This window comes from Tamandua tetradactyla, chromosome 9 (assembly GCF_023851605.1).
Source record: "Tamandua tetradactyla isolate mTamTet1 chromosome 9, mTamTet1.pri, whole genome shotgun sequence".
In the NCBI taxonomy this organism is placed as follows: Eukaryota; Metazoa; Chordata; class Mammalia; order Pilosa; family Myrmecophagidae; genus Tamandua; species Tamandua tetradactyla.
In genome coordinates this window covers 84,032,041-84,047,357 of record NC_135335.1, presented here as the reverse complement: position 1 = coordinate 84,047,357, position 15,317 = coordinate 84,032,041, and positions in this window count along the sequence as shown.

Sequence of the window (15,317 nt, the reverse complement as noted above, 5' to 3'; positions counted from 1 at the left end):
TTGTGTCTTCATCACCACGATTATTTTCTAGAACATCTGCATTTCTCCACAAAAAGAAACAAAAAGAAAAAAGAGAAAACTCATACACACCATAGCCCTTACCCCTCCCTCTCATTGACCACTAGTATTTCCATCTACCTGATCTATTTTGACCTTTGCCCCTCCTATTATTTATTTATTTTTTTATTCATCTGTCCATAATCTGGATGAAAAGAGCATCAGACATAAGGTTTTCACAATTGCATGGTCACATTGTAAAAGTTGTATCTTTGTACAATTGTCTTCAAGTATTAAGGCTACTAGAACACAGCTCAACCATTTCAGGTACTTCTATCCAGCCACTCCAATATACCATTAACTAAAAAGGGATATCTATATAATGCGTAAGAATAACCTCTAGGATAATTTCTCTACTCTGTTTGAAATTTCTCAGCCACTGAAACTTACAAAAGGGAGACTTTTGTTAAGAAGGCTTTCTCAATCCCTTGATGCTGGGTCCCGGCTCATCCCAGGCTTTCTGTCCCACATTGCCAGGAAGATTTACTCCCCCTGGGAGTCATGTCTCATGTAGGAGGGAGGGCAATGCGTTCACTTGCCAAGTAGGTGCACACAATCTCTTAACTGATCCATTGATCACTGGCCCTATGGGAGAACTGCTTAGAGGTGACATTTTAATTGGCCAATTTTACCTTTAGCTGGGATGAGAGGTGGTATGCAATGACCCAGAGATTGTGCCTAGCTAGCTTACCTTAAAAAGCTCAATCACTCCTAGAAATTTACAGCTGAAGAGTCTCATTTTCCCTGTGAGGAAAGCATTCTCGAGGGTGGCAAGCATTTCCCCAGCCTTTGGAGGCTGTCCAGCCCCTGTTGCTCCTCCTTTCCTTTTCCCTCTATAAGGCAGTGCTGTCAACAGCCAAGGCCCATGCTTGCCATACCAACCACAGGACCTGCTGTCACAGGGAGGCTGGGCTTTGGTTATGGAGACCAGCCTTCTTGGAATTACAGGCTGTCCCTACCCTGAACATACTCTCTGGGAACTATCCAAGAATCCAGGGCTCTGGGAGATGAGGGTAGGAGAGAAAGAGATGCAGGGCTAGCTTAGGGGCAGTGATCCTGTGGAGGAACAGCTCAGTCCGGCTGCCTGCCAAGAATAGCTCCTCCGTGACTATTCGAGGTCACATGGTCCGAGATTCCATCAATTGGAGATAAATTTGCATTAATGCGGATTCTCTTTTGAAAGTACAAGCACTCTGGGAGGGGGTTAAAGGGCCCTGTCAGTCATAGGTTGGAAGCAAGGAAATTAACCTCATTTTGCCCAGCTGAGATGAACTGTTCCCAGGGAAGGGAGTTCTGATGGGGGTGCGATGGGGGAGGGGATCAGAAGCAAATCTGAAGGAGGGAATCCTTTATGGTGAAGGGCTGATGTGGATGGGTGTCTCATGGAGGTTTTCAGGTAATTTGAGAGTGCTCAGTACCTAGGCAAGGAAATGAATGGATAAGAAACAAAAATAGTCATCTATTTCAGAAGTTTATCTTGGCCAGCTCAGCTTTAGGGAAAGGAAGAGGAAGCTCCTTGCTTCTGGAGTATTGGAATCACTATTTGACTGCTATAACTGCAATTTCTTCTCCCTCTAATTCCTCTTGCTCACCCCTGCTAGTTTGGCTTTCCTCAAGGGCTCCTTATTACCAATTTCCCATTTCATAATTCTGTTAAGGTTTTTTTTAAATTATGTAGTCCTGATTAACCTTAATTTTAGACTTTATTGACTAGAATCTAAAAGTCAAGGCAAATTTCACCTAATGCTTTCCTTCTAGGTTATAAATATGGAAAACTCGAGAAGGGGCATCAGGTCCCTAATAAATTTACATTGATCTTTTGTGTGACTTAAAACTGATATTGACACAAGTGATTTATTTAAAAATATTGGAGAACACTGATGTTTAGAATAAATTCACCGAACTTGAAGAATGTGTTTTTCAGAATATAATAAAAGTGCAATTCATTTGAGAAAAAAAAATTCTATTTCTCAGGTACTTCTTTTTTTCACCTCTGTTATTCCTTCACAGTCTCACAACAACTGCTCAAGCAGGTACGGCTGCAGAGTTCTCTTTTTTTCACACAGAAAGTTGATGCTTAGTGAGGACTGTTGGTGTGGGAGGGACAGAAAAGGGAATAGAACTCGATTCCCTATACTCTGACCAGTGTTCTTTCCACAACACAAACACACAACAGTTCACGGTTTCTGGTCAGCATTGGCTGTCTGTCCCTCCAAGGTCCTGTTCTGTAATTAGAATGGAAGATGAAAGCGTCAGCTCTGCCAGGCTTCAGATAACAGCTCCTCTGTCAAAGCTGCACAATCAGAAGCAAATCTGAAAGAGGGAATCCTTTATGGTTAAGGGCCGATGTGGGTGGGTGTCTCAGTGGAGGTCTTAGTGTCATTTGAGAGTACGCGTGAAGATCCCAGGGCAGTGGGCCTTGGCCTCATAAACAGTTCAGAGTGCTGGTCCCAAGGGCTACCAGAAACCATGGCTTCAAAGTACCCAGAGCACATTCTTTTGCTACATTCTAAGTCTCAGGGATTTTAGTCAAGTTGTTCATGTTTGCCATACAACAGAGTCCAGACCTAGACCTCCCTGAAAACTCATTTCTTTTATGAAATAAAGAATGAACCCCAATAAAAAATGAACCCCAATGAAGGCAATCCTTTCAAGAAAATCCTGAAATTGCAACCCTAGAGAGAGCCAGTGAAGAATGAAGGGAATGGGAGAGAGAGGAGGAAGAGATAGAAAAGCAAGTAGGGAAGAGAACTCTACGCCAAGGAGTCTCTGAAAGCATCATGACCATTTGATGGCCACTTACCTTTTTGATAAGTCAGCCACTATTTGACCTTTTAGGCAATATTTGGAGGGGGTGGAATGTGCTTAACTCTTTTAATCTGGTAGGTTGTCATTTATGAAATCAATGACCTAGTGAACTCAAACTAGAAGTTAATTGAAAGACCTTCAGCGAGTGCTGAATTTCAGGAAGGTACACCCGTGTGGCAATTAAGACCTGTGACTTTCTAAGGCACTTTGGGGCTGGTTTAAGTAGACATGAGCTTCCCAGAAGAATAGTGAACTGACCTCAAGAGAACAGGAAGGAAGAGCTAGCTGCTGCCCTCAGATGAACCCATTGCCTGCCATTCCACCATCAGAGCTTCATTCTTTTGCATGTAGAAGGCAAAAATGGTAGTTTAGAGCTCCAAATTTAAAATATGACTATAATTTTACTTTATATTTTAGGAAGAGTTACTGTTAATGAAGACCTGAATAGTGCCTGAGGCTGGGGAAGAAGCAGGGGAGCTAAGGAGAAGAAGGACAACCTGAAGTTGAAGATGGGGATGGGAGAAGAAGGTTGTGTTAAGAATGGACAGGTGAACCAAGGATGCAGCCTCATCAGAAGATCCTGCTATCGGGTCCTGATCCATATTTGTGCCATGGAAGTCCTGGAAGCCTGGTGGGCCTCTTAAAATAATGTTTTTAGCTGCATAAGCAAAAGTTTACAGGATTACAAAGGGGACCATAATTATATGGAAATATAGCTATCCAAATGCTTCAAAACAAGTTTGTGATATGATCATGCACTTCTTTGCCAATGTGTTAAATAAGATCTAGTGTCAGGTCTATTAATAACCGTATTTTAGAGGTAATGATGTTAGTAAATGCTGTTTCAACATATTTGCGACAACTATCATTTAATACAAAACTTTTTATGTTTTTTACTGGTGAAAAAGTTGTAGGAACTGTTGTAAATATCATAGTTTGTTGCCTACATTCATAGTGGAAGGAAATGCTAAATTTCCATTCAAGGTTAGTGAAAATAAAGCTGTAATTTTTTTCCATTCACCTCTGTGGAACATTGGCATGTCTGTTGGCCCCCAGATTAAGGATCACTCTGTAAGGGGTTCAAAATTTCCTACACACACCCAGCAGGCAGAAAAATGATCTGGTTCAGAAGACCTTGAAAAATCACACGGGCAACTCAGGGGAATGTTCCCCAATTGCCAGGTAGAGGTTCTCCATTTCTCACTATATTTTTTTGAAAATCATTATTTAAAGTCCATTAAAAAGTGCCCATGGCTCATGAATTGCATGCAGCTGAATTCCTTAAGAGGCTGGTTAATTAAGAAGCTGTCAATGAAGAGAAATAACATTTGTCATTAGCTAATCTACATGGTGTTCAGAAGAAGAGCCCGCCTGGCTCCTTAAGGAGTTCTCTTGAACTCAAGGCGCCACTGAGACCAGTGTTGGCAGCTTTCCGAGAAGTGTCTCATCTGGGCTTTGCTCCCTTGTGTAAGTGGAGGGAGGTGATATCCAAGCAACCTCCAAGAGCAAAAGCCTACATCCAGGGCAGCTTTCTTTTCATGTTATGTTTGCTCCTCTCTTTTGGATTCTTCTGACTTTTTAAATGGGTAATTCCTCAACTCAGGTCTGCAAACCATCCAACTCCAAATGCCTATAAATGGTACTTGGGAAGGGAATGCAGCCAGGCAGGCTTCTGCTGGATACAGACATCCTGAAATCAACAACATTGCTCTAAAGTTGCTAAGGCAACCTGCTCCCGCTGACAACGTGGCTGTAAAGGGAGTTTGAGAGTGAGGAGGCATACTGCCAGTCAACTTTCCTTTAAGAAAACTCCAGAACTTTATAAACAGTGAACTACCTATAACAAAGTCAGATGTTTGATTGATTACTAGTAAGGTTTACGTCGTGCTCTAAGTCTTTAGATATGATCTTATTTAATTCTGATTTAATAATCTGTGAAATAGACATTATTCCTATATTCCTATTTTATATATGAAGAAAAATGTTGTACATAAATTGCCTGATGAAGGAACTGGAGTTTGAGTCAGAGTTAATGCATTGTACAAAGTTTCACATATTTACACAATCTTCGGTTCTTTAAGTCCCTTGTAATTTAAGAGCTTATTTACAGATTATGAACAATTAGAAAGATCAAATATAAAGCAACTTAAAGTTAACATTTTGAGGGACTGAAAGGAAGGTCCTCAAATGTGAAGGAAGGATTTTTTGAGAAGATGATTTGATATTCAAAATCATTTGTGCTTGATTTTACAATAGAAAGTCGGTAAAGTGAATAACAATATTTTTTCCCACTTCTAGGATGTACTAAGCATTAAATGATTTGTTCAATTAGAGAACCACTTCTCATCCAATAACAAGGTAACCAGTTAAGTTTGTATTGAGACCTATTTTTAAGTTTTCTCAGTGATTCCCAAACATTTTTAAAATCCCAGAGCAGACCCAAACGGAGGCACAAAATCTTTGTCATCTTCATGGTTGTCCTCGTGGTCTCACTGTCATTGTCCTCACCAGGACATGCAGTGTTTCTTAAGTCCCCCATGCTGTCCCCTCCTTTCTAGTTGTTGGGTTAATTGGCCCAGATCATGCCCAGCTGAGTCTTTGCTGTATCTGGCAAAGAGCACTGGATTTGAGACCTGATTTTGTTGGGTAACCTTGGCAAAATCACCTCTTAATCTCTATGAATCTCATTTTCCTCCAATTGTAAAATGGGACCAGCTCTGTCTGGTTGGGGAGGCCATGTGAGGACTGTATGAGATGAACTATGAAAAAACATCTATCAGGTTGGGACATTCTGAACAAAAGTTGTCTGTTCTTTCATAGTCCTGATAAGAGCTAATAAGCATTACTCCTTGTAGAAGAGTTTAGACAAATTCTGCCCACAGGTGGAGATGCCAGGCTGCCAATACATGCCTGTTCTTCTGCATGGCACTGGATTAGGAGTGGAGCTGCCCACCACCATCATTGACATATGCAAATTCTTATTATTTACCTCGGTAAAATTGCCACTCTTAGATGGCAAGTAACTTTGGGGCAGAAGCTTTGCCTAAGTCATTTTATAACTCTAGAAGCTCTAATGGCTCCTGTAAGCAATAAGTACTCAGAAATATGGGCTGTTGGTAAAATTTACTAAGCACAAACTATATGCTAGGCACTACTCTGAGTATTTCACACTTATGCACTTTGTCCTCACAAGAAACATTGAGGGAAGCACTACTATTATCCCCCATTTTAACAGTGAGGAGACAAGGAAAGGAAGGGGAAGAAACTTGCCCCAAGTAAGAGGCAGGGCTGAGACATGAACAAGACCCTCTAAACCCTTTTGCTATCCTGTTTCTTTTATGCATGTTCAAGATAAGCACCAGCATTCAGGGAAGAAGAGAGGGAGGGCTTCCGTAGTCTCCCAAACATGCCTACACTCTTTTCCTTTCCTTTTCTCTGTTCTGTGCTTTCCAGTGAAGTGAAGGAAATTATTGCACAAATGACTCAAAAACTTGAGAATCTGAGACTTTGGGGGGTTTAGTTTTACATGAGCTCATTTCCTTTTTCTCTGATTAAACTTCATAGAAAACCAGAGCACTTAGATTAGGAAACATTGAGAGCATCCTCTGGGTCATCATTTCTTGGTAAAGTGAAACCAGTCCCAGAGGGTGGCCTGTTTGAACAGCCCATATTCATTAATCAACCAACAAGCCTATGAGGTAGAAATATGTACTCCCTCTTGTCTCTTGTATGAGTTTGTGTGGGTTTGTGGGGTGGGGGGTGCGGGAGTAAAGGGGGAGGCATTCCAGCCTAAGAATTTGAATTGGGCTGTGAAAAAGAGAGAACAGTCATCTCAAAGTCTGTTCTGATGCCTATGGATGGAATCCTGGATCAAGTGGCCTGTTGAGAAAGAGCATTTTATTGCCTGCAATGTTAAAATGCTGGAGTGTAGGTATAGGCAGAAGTTGGGTTTGGTGGATTTCTTGGTATGACAGAGAATAAGAAATTTTGCTTAGGAGAGAGTTTGTCAAGGGGCAAGGAAAGAGACACACAGCAAGGCAAGGAGAGGCCCAGCCTCTGCTCTGAGGCACTGCTTGAGGGAAATCCTTGGTTGGCCAAGGGTCTTTGAAGGAAAGAGGTGGTTGATATCAGTTTTGAGTTGTGCTATGTGAGACTGTGATATAACTCCCCAGCCTGGTTGCCTCAAACCTTCAGAAAAGATTCTTGATACACAACACTATATTAATAGTCCTTTGAGGGGAAAGAAGGAAGTGTTCTGAGAGGCACTGAGGAGATATATAAAGAAAAGATGCACAGGAGGGGAAACAAGGAAAGGAGAACCAGAATCTAGGATTACCCGAAACCAATGACAACGAGAACTATAAGCCTTTTCTACCAACCAGGGCCCATCCTATCCCATCTCTTCCACTATTGGTGAACTTAGATGCTTTTCTCTTTTGACTAGACCCTAAAGGGTGCTGAGGCCAGCAGCTAGAGGACTGACCAGGCTACTGAGATCTGAGTCAGCTCAGTAAATAACACTTTGGGAAAATCACCCTGTGAGGTGCAGTGGGGACACAGAGGCTTCTGGGAGATAGCTCTGTCCTCAAACAGTTTACAGTTAGTGAATGACAAAAGTAAGACTAGCTATGCTAGGAATGCCTTAATAGAAGAATGAGCAAGAAACTTCAAAACTTGAGAGGAGGAAAAAGAACATTTCTGGCCAGGTGAGCAAGGAGGCAGTGTGATATAGATAAGCTAAAAGTTTAACAGAATAGAGAAGGAGTGGGGGAGGAGAGAAAAGGTGAAGGGCATGTCTTCCAGGCAGGACGCAGAGTGGCACATCTGCAGGGGATGCTGTTTATTTGGGCTAAAATGTAAATGATGCCCCCTGGAGTTGTGCCACAGGTGGTTATGCTTCCATGTACTTAATGGTACTAACCAAAAGCTGTGGTGGAAGACCTAAAACTAAGGTTCAATATGTGCTCCCTTAATGTTGGGAGAAAACCAAGAGGTCCTTGAATGGTCTAACTGCAAGCTCCTCTCCCCACCCTGCTCCTGAAGATCAGGTCTCCTACTCAAACAACCCCTCTTATCTTGGGGACCAGGCACTGTACCTGCTAATCCCTGGGTAGTGGGTATCAGTTCCCTGCCAGCCTGCAGAATTATTCAAACAAGCCAATCATATCCTCCTGCAGGAATTGAGGGGCCCTCCACCTCTTGCTATTATAAAGCCTGTGTCCCATGGTCTCCAGTTGTTCACTGCCTACATGTGCAGCCCCTATTGTGGCCCTGTGTGTTGTGCGGTGCTTCCTTCCCCAGGTTGTGTGTATTTCTTTCTGCAGGCTGCTGTCAATTTCATGTGTCCAGAGCCGGGCATCATGTGTTCAGCCATCCCTAGAACCCAATTCCTTCCATCACCAGTGGGGTGAAGAGGAGATGATCAAAATGGAGCTCATTTCTTGCAGTTCTACTCTTTTCAGTAAAGCAGTGAAGGAGGAGGCAGTGGGCTAGCAGGATGTGAGGAGCATGGGAAATATCTGTGAGAAAAATATGGAAAGAATAGTGAATATAGAGCATTGCTGTATATGGGGAATATTGGAGGAACTCTGCCTGATCTGCAGTGGGGAGGAAAAGGTTGAGACTTGAGCATTTCCTAGAGGGACACTTAGAGTTTGTATTAGTTTCCTCTGGCTGCTGTAACGAATTGCTTCAAACTTGGTTTAAATCACAGAAATTTATTCTCACATTTACGGAGGCTAAAAGTCCAAAATCAGTTTCATTAAGCTGAAATCAAGGTGCCAGCAGGACTGCTCTCCTTCCAGAGGCTCATGGAGAGAGTGTGTTCCTTGCCTCTCCCAGCATTCCTTGTCAGCGTACCTTGGCTTTTGGTTGCATCATTCTAATCTCTGCCTCTGTGGTCACACCACCTTCTCCTCTTCTGTGTATAAGTAAAATACCCCTCTGCCTCCCTCTTGAAAGGATACATGGGATGCATTTAAGACCCACCCTGATAATCCAGGATAATCCCCCCCTCAAGATACTTAACTATCACATTTCCAATGACTTTTTTGTTGTTGTTGTTTTGCATGGGCAGTCAACAGGAATTGAACCCGGGTCAATTGCAATGGCAAGCAAGAATTCTGCCACTGAGCCACCATCACACCACCCTCCAGTGACCCTTTTTTGTACTATAAAGTAACATTTACAGGTACCAGGGTTGGGGCCTGTTATCTTTAGGAGTCATTATTCAGCCTATTACAGAGTCTTTTGAGGCAGAGAGAGGAGGAAAGTAAAGGCAGCTGAGGCAGCTGGAGAAGGGTACTTTGGTTGGTGTTCGGGCTGATGAGAAGCCACCGAAAGCGAATACTTCAAAAAGGGCAGTATGTGTTGGGGGAGGCAACGCTACAGAGGCAAGCCTTCTGGGCACCCTGAATTGTAGTCATCCTGCCTTTTTTTGAATTCCTAGGAGAGTCCCTTTCTTTAAATTTCTCATCAGTTTCACAAGGCACACTCATGTAAAAGGGAGAGGAAGCTACAGAAAAAGCAACCCTCTTTGGTCATGAATTTGGAAGTCTTAGCTACAAATGCAGTGTGAAATTGTCTGAAATTCTTGGCAGCAGACGTGAGTCACATATAACTGTCTGACATTTATAGAACATTCTTCACGGCAGTCTCTAGACTGTTAAGAGAAAGATACTGAATATATTGGATGACAGAATCAATATCAAAAGATCTTTTTATAAGAACAATGGGACAAATCCAACAAGATGAAATGTTATGGAGTTAAATTCAAGACCTGAATATGGACCAAAGAGCTAACTGAACAAATCATACTTGGTTGAGTAGCAGCACCTATAAACATTTATTTTTAATAATAAGCTCAGAATGAATCAAGAAAATGTGATGTGGAGCCTCACAAAATGTGAGCATCAAAAGTCAATGTGATCTTGGCCGTGTTAATAGAAAAACAGAATATAGAATGGGGAAGGTAAATCCAAAATTGTTAAAGAGAGAGCAGATTAATTGGGTATACAAAACCACTGCTCTTGGAGAAGGTTCCCCAAAACTGGGGTTAACATCGTTCCTGGAAACATATACGCTATTTTATAGTGGCTTTGGGTGACTGGCTTTGAGGAGGAATAATATTGGTGAAAAGTTGAGAATAAAAGAGAAGATAAATTAAATGGAGACTCAAGGTAGGCGGGGGAAGATATTTGATAGATAAAATCTTACAGTGATCTTCGAAAGCTCACCAGAATTGCTAAAACATTTTCACTGTGAATAAAATAGTAGGTTATATAAACTTGTCACTAAAAGTAGATTAAATTTAATTAAAACAAGGGAGTTGATAGTTAGCTTCTATACTCCACTGAATCAAACCACACTGAAAGCATGAATTTGGTGGGCACCAGATCTTAAGAAAGACAAAAAAAGTAGAGGCCATTTTAGAAGAACAGCTAATACTGTGCAGTGTTTCAAAATTATATAATGAAGACTGAGAAAGCATTTTCAAGTTTAACTTGGAGAAAAGGATTTTCAAATATCTGAATGGCCACTTTGTGGAAGAGAATGTCTACTTATTTTGGATGACCCAAGCAAATGCTGAGAAAAACTTTAGAATTAAATTATAAAGACTAAAGTAAGAATAAACTTTCTGATAATTTCTCAGAAAACAGCATTCACAATAGAGCATCAAAACTTTGATCCTTGGAATGGTGTTTAGGTATATAAACTGTAGAGTGATTTTGGTATCATAAAGTACTATTGCAGACACTGCTGAATACTTACCCATAGCCATACTCCCTTCTTTAGGCAGCAGATTCAGGGAAGAAAATTCTCTTCCTCCAGTTCTGAAAGGGCTAGCATGGAGAAGGGAGAAGATACACCCTGATCAGTCTCAGTGAAGAACATGATCCTAATTTTCTTTACCAGCAATTGGTTTAGTGTTGGACAAATGATGACTTCTGACCAATTAGACAGCTGGGACGTCAGCTAGGGTGATTTATGAAAAATATTTTGCTCCCTGGTGAAAAGAGGGAAGGCAAAAAATACCATTTAGAAGTGTAAAGGCTGCTTGGCATCCATCCAGACCAAAGCGATAGTATGCAAATGTCATTGTTGAGCACACTATCAAAACTGAAATACCAATCTCCGATTAGATAGCTTGTTTTGTGAGAAAAAGGTCTTTATTTCTTAAACTGTTGTTAGTTGGGTATTCTGCCACTGCAGCCAGATGCATGCTAACTCAAACATTATGCATCAGAGAAAATCACTAAGTTTGGGGTGGCATAATTTATTTACTATAATAAATTCTTCCTGAGAAAGTGTACATAAATTAAGTTGCTGTAAGTTGAATGTAATTTTAAATGCACTAATGGAATAACTTGAATATCATCTAGGCAGCATCTCAAGTATTGGATCCCATTCTGGCTCTATGTTTATTGAGAAAGCTAGAACTTTCCTAAGGGAAAACAAACTGAATGACTGGGGAGCTGGAACTCATGTGATAAAGAAGTGGGGAAGGTTAGCCTAAGAAGAGAGAACTGGCATTTGATGGTTGTTGGGAAAAGGGGATGATATGTGAAGAGTTATAGAACAAAGCTTAGATGTATTCTCTATAGTTCCTAAAGCAGGGCTATGCCAGTGGTAGAGAGTACAGGGAGGTAAATTCCAGTAATTATAAGGGAGAACTTTCTAAGAATTAGAGCTTCCAGCAATGGACCAGGAGATCTTATGAAATTGTGAAGTCCCTGGAAGCAGTTAAGCAGATGTTGGCTGACCTTTTTGTTGATCCTTTTCATTGAAAGGAATTCTTGCCTTCTGTAGTAGTTGAACTAGATGATTCTGAAAAATGCATAGAAATAGAGCATTTTTTGTTAGCCCTATTTTACAATGAGGAAACTGAGGCTTAGTGAGGAGATGTGTATCCAGTCTCATACAGCCAGTTAGATGAGGTCAGGAAGTCCCTGAGGCACAAGGTTAGTATAATGTGGTAAACCTTTGAGGATGTAGGGCTGGCTTTTTGAGCTCTTCTGGGACTTAAAGTTTGTATTTTGCAGGTCTTTGAACTTTTTCAAGTACCAGAAAAAGTACTTTCACATTTTCAGGTACCAGAGATATCAAGACTCCTGAGACCTATAGACTTATGGTGGGAATTCTGGAAGCTGCTCAGTTTTCTTTCTTTTTTTTTACATGAAAGGTCAGGTACTGGGAATCGAACCCAGGTCTCTGGCATGGTAGGCGAGAACTCTGCCTGCTGAGCCACCATGGCCCACCCAAAGCCGCTCAGCTTAATGAGACTCTGGGTTACAGCACTGGTGTAGATTTCTTTAAGAAATAAGCACCAAGATCCTGAACTTTGCAAACAGGTTATTGAAGGGTGATTTGGGAGACAGTCCCCTTGGTGAGTAAGGGGAATGGGACTAAACAAAAGGAAAAGTTGAGCTGCAATGAAGTTGGCGACTGAGGGTTGGCTGGTCCTATAGCATACTTTAGGGCTGGGTCGGCCCTGCAGAGTTGTTCCAATTGAGGCAAGGGTTTGGGGTTTCGTTCTCCATATCAACCAATCTTTGGATGCATGCTGGCCCCAGGGGAGAAGGAGTAATCTTGTGTGAGACCACTTTCTCTGGGAAGGCCATGTCTAGAGAGGGACTCAGCTGTGAGCTGTCAGTAACCCACACTCCCAGCAGTTAGGGGAATGAGAGCATGGTCTCTAAGGTGGCAGCTGGGCGGCACACTCCAGTGTTGCCAAAGAGTACCAATCCCCCTCTTTCAGCTGAATACCACAGGCAAGCTGCCATGCAAAACACTTCCATTTCCTCCGGGGGGATTCCTTCTGGCAAATGATGAGGTCCCCGAGGCCAAATTAATGTTTCAAAGTACAAACTCTATCTGGGGAAGGAAGAGAAGACACAAAAGGGCATCTGGCAAGACTAGCTTCTTTCCCTCACTCTCCAAACAACTCTGTCAGTTCTGAGGCAGATGGCTGCATAGGAGGTGAATGCAAATGGTTTGTCCAAGCTGTCCACACTGGGACCTCAAAGGGGCTGTGAGGAGGGAGGGTTCCTGTTAGGCTGTGGCTGAGGAAGACGGGATGCTGTCAGAAGGAAACACCCACATGTTATCAAAGCTGGTCAAGGCTTGAGTGACGGAGTTTGAAAATTGGTGACTGCCAGCCAAAAGATGTGCGTCAGACAGAATGGCCAGGCACACCCAGGATCAACATCCTGTGGGAAATAAGAAACCCAAACCAGGACATTTTGGTTTCCTAGATTAGGTGGAATTCTTTGTCACCAGGATGTGGCCTCCAGGCAGTGTTTGTTGGCCTGCTTCAGCCTTCAGGGAGCCAATCTCGCAGCCTACTCCCTCCCAGTCTGCCTGACACAATTTAGCGCTGAATTCACCTGTCAGCTCTGTGAGCCCTGAGGTGTGTGTACCTCATGCTTCTTTGCATCTTCACAGCATCTAACATCACTTAGGAGGCTGATTTCAAATGCCATTAGCAAACACGTTCTTTCCTCATCCCCTCTTTCCTATACAGGTGGGCTATTTTAGTTGCAAGAAAACAGATTTTTTCTTTAGGCAGAGTGATAGGAAAATAAGATTCCCCAACTCTTTTCTGAGGATGTTACTGGAACTGTGAGGAGGGAAGGTTCCTGTTAGGGAGAGCAGAGGCTGATGTGTGGACAGACAGGGACTCAGGCACCTCCTTGAAGGTCCTAGGGAGACACTGTGCTTTGTCAGCACTTCAGATTCCCCCAGATTTGGGGACTTAGGGTAGAGACAAGTACCATCATCACCTGATTGCCTACACAAAGTCTCTGGCATAGTATTGACTATGAGCAACTCACGAGGCTCTGAGGGGGCAGTGATTGGCTTCCCCATTTTGCAGATGAGGAGAGTGGGGCACAGAGAATCTAAGGTCTTGCATCTGGGGAAAGGTGCAGCCAGGGTTTGCACAGGGCTCAGGACCAACAGCAAGTGGCCTGGTGAGAGTTACAGCCACAGTTCCTGTACTGTCGGCAGAAGTGCTAGGAGAGAAGCAGCAAGGGCAGTTGGAAGGAATAGTGTCAGAGACCCACAAGGACTTATTCCTGAATGTAAGTGAGACCAGTTTATGAAATAAGCCCAGCTTAATAGGACATGAGAAAAAGCAACTTAATTCTTTCTCACTTTGCTCGGTAAACATGAATAGCGTGTTTGCCAACTTGGATGGCAGTTCTCAGTACTTTTCCAGAGAACTTTAGATAACAGGAAATGAAATCCAGTTAAATAAAAAACTCTAAACTTCACCTGGTTTAGAACACCCTCTCCTTCTTTAGTATATTAGGTTCTTACTGCCACCACAATAAATTACCTGGTAGCTTAAAACAGCAGACCTTTAATTTCTCATAGTTTTAAGGGCAGAAGTTTGAAATCCAGTGTTGATAGGGCCATGCTCCACTCAAAGGCCCTAGGGGAAATCCTTCCTTGTCTTGTACAACTTTGGGGGGCTCCAGGTGTTTCTTGCCTTGTGGCTGCATAAATCCTACCTTTTCCTCCATCTTCACAAGGCCTTCTCTTCTCCCCATTGATCTCACTGGATTTAGGGTCCACTTAGATAATCCGGGGTGATATCCTCACCTTGGGATCCTTAACTTAATTATATCTGCCAAGATTCTTTTTCCAAATAAGGCCACATTCACAGGTTCTGGGGGTTAGGATGTGGACATGTCTTTTGGGGAGCTACCATTGAAGTCACCACACCTGTTTGGACCTACTTTTAGCTTGGGAAGCCTGTTAGCAGAAATATGTGTGAGCCTGTGTGTTGGGTTTCATTCTTCTTTCTTCTTCCCAGCCTCTTCCCCAATCACCAGCTCCTGCTCCCAGCACCTCCATAGTCTGGTGGAAGAGTAGGGTGGAGCAGACACAGTGGGGTGTACTTGACTGGTGTCAGTGCATTTTGAAATGGGTGCTTTATTTATGGCAGCAGTTGGAGGTTGAGTTTTCTTACATGGGGTGTTTTTGTGGATTATCAAGTCCATTTCACTCTAAGGGTTCTACAACTGGCCCATGGGAAATGTACATGCATCCTTGCCCCACCTTGTCCTGGAAGTGCAGGCAGTTCCTAACATAGCCACCTCCCCTCCCTGTGCCCACTGGTGGGGCCAACACCAGCCATGGACTGTAGATCCTCCACGTAGGAAGCAGGTATCAGTTCCCAAGTCCCTTGAACAGCAGGGGACAGCGGTCAAGGATCCAAGATTCCAGCTCTCTCCACCATGGCTTAAGTGTCACAGGAAGAAATCCATCCTCTCCTGGTGGAAGAAAATGTATGGCCTATGCATAGCTCTTAGCAAAGCAGTCCTCTGTGCAGGTTCTTCAGCCAGAGGGAAATCTTCACCTTCTCTCTTCCAGCCTGGAAATGGCTGTTGGGCTTTATGATGCTGGTAGATTTGGCCTCACATTCACTCAGCATTTCCTTCCTAGAA